Genomic DNA, 2,366 nt, shown 5'->3' with positions numbered 1-2,366 from the left:
GCAAAGTAAACAATATTTTATTTTATTTATTTATTTTTTGATAAACAGACATGTTTAATGATAGCTTGCTCTTCACAAAGATGACTACAGAGACCTTTAATCTATAATCCAGGAGTATATAACCATGCAGCACAGACCAATTAGCCAAATGTAAAATAAACTAGATTCTTACCACAAGTACCCTGTAAACATCGCAACTATTCTTTCCAAAAGGACCCTAATCTTATGTGAAAACACCTACTGTGGGGGAACCAGAAACCTAGCTATGTGGCCAAAAGTAAAAACCAAAGGAAAAAATAGCAATTCCGTGGTTAATTGGTGAAAGCAGGGAATTTGTGCCCTTTACTGCTGCTTTGGTCTTCTTCCTTTCGTTCTTTTTGTCCCTCTTCTCAGCCCATCCATGTTAGCTCTCGGTAGGTTTCAATAAGCCATCTGAAATGTATTCACTTCCTTGGAGTTCACCACAGTGCTCCTCTGCTTTTTCCCATCGGTAGCTGTTAACAGACACTTGTTGTCTGAGGACTCACAGCCCTCCGCAGAACCCTTCTTTGAAACGGGTTTGGTTCAACCATCCTACTTCTTCAAGGTGGTATAGACGCTGCCCGTCGTTCGGCACTTCCAGAAGAGTCTGGTCAGTTCCGTCAGGAATTGCTCGCTCTCCAACCACACCGCTGCGGTGACGCTGGTTCGACTCCCCACAATATTTTAAATACGTTAATCATATATTATACACTCAAATAGGTTCTATATAAGAATATGTAGACATTCTAGGCCGGGTGCGGTGGCTCACGCCTGTAATCCCAGCACTTTGGGAGGCTAAGACGGGTGGATCACGAGGTCAGGAGATGGAGACCATCCTGGCTAATATGGTGAAACCCCGTCTCTACTAAAAATACAAAAAAAAAAAAAAAAAAAAAAAAAAAAAAAAATTAGCCGGGCGTGGTGGCGGGTGCTTGTAGTCCCAGCTACTCGGGAGGCTAAGTCAGGAGAATGGCATGAACCTGGGGGCTGGAGCTTGCAGTGAGCCGAGATTGTGCCACTGCACTCCAGCCTGGGCGACAGAGCGAGACTCCGTCTCCAAAAAAAAAAAGAAAAAGAATATGTAGACATTCTAAAGGATGAGGTAGAATTACATGATCACATATAGAAACATAAAAAGGATGAGATTGGCTACATGCAATGGCTCATGCCTGTAATCCCAGCACTTTGGGAAGCTGATGTGGGAGGATTGCTTGAGCTCAGGAGTTTGAGACCAGTGTGGGCAACAGCAACAAAATAATAAAAATAAAAAGAATGAGATAAGGATAGGAAAAACAATATTTAAAGATATTGCATTTACTTATTTGCAACATAAAAGATCTAGTTGCTCTCATTAAAATATTAATAGGTAACAAAATTTTCTACAATATAATAAAACATTAATAGTAATATATTTAGTAAGAGCAATATGATTTAATGTGTTTTATTATTTTTAAAAAAACTTTCCTCAACACTTTATATATAGTGATCTGAGTCTAAGCACAAATATTTGATTTTTTTTTTTTTTTTTTTTTTTTTTTTTTGAGACGGAGTCTAGCTCTGTAGCCCAGGCTAGAGTGCAGTGGCCAGATCTCAGCTCACTGCAAGCTCCACCTCCTGGGTTCACGCCATTCTCCGGCCTCAGCCTCCCGAGTAGCTGGGACTACAGGCGCCCGCCACCTCGCCCGGCTAGTTTTTTGTATTTTTAGTAGAGACGGGGTTTCACCGTGTTAGCCAGGATGGTCTCGATCTCCTGACCTCGTGATCCGCCCATCTCGGCCTCCCAAAGTGCTGGGATTACAGGCTTGAGCCACCGCGCCCGGCCACAAATATTTGATTTTTATGACTGACTTAGATGAAAAAGTTTCTCTAGGTGAAACTGTTTCAGGTGTGTTTTCTAATTTTGAATCAAGAGTGCATCTTCAAGCCCACCACAGTGGCTCACACCTGTAATCTCAGCACTTGGGGAGGCTGAGGCAGGAGGATGGCCTGAGGTGAGCAGTTTGAGACCAGCCTGGGCAACATAGTGAGACCCCATTGTACTCCAGTGCTGGTGACAGAGTGTGACCCCATCTCCATTAAAGAGAGGGAGGGAAAGAAAGTGCATATTCAACAGGCTTTTTCTGTGGGCCTCCTTGGTGGCTGGGTTGAGGACATGTCCCTTCAGTGTTTTTGCATTTGCTTTTGTCAGACACCCCAGGGATGTCACTGACTTGAGACCAGTTTTCATGTTATTTTCTTGGGGACAAAGGAAGTTTTCCAACCATGTGGGTAATATAAATCTAACCCCCATACCTGGCCGAGCATAGACATGTAGTTATGCTTTTTTTGTTTGTTTGAGACAGGGT

The sequence above is a fragment of the Macaca thibetana genome, chromosome 11 (genome assembly GCF_024542745.1).
Source record: "Macaca thibetana thibetana isolate TM-01 chromosome 11, ASM2454274v1, whole genome shotgun sequence".
NCBI classification, from domain to species: domain Eukaryota; kingdom Metazoa; phylum Chordata; class Mammalia; order Primates; family Cercopithecidae; genus Macaca; species Macaca thibetana.
This window is presented reverse-complemented; position numbering follows the sequence as displayed.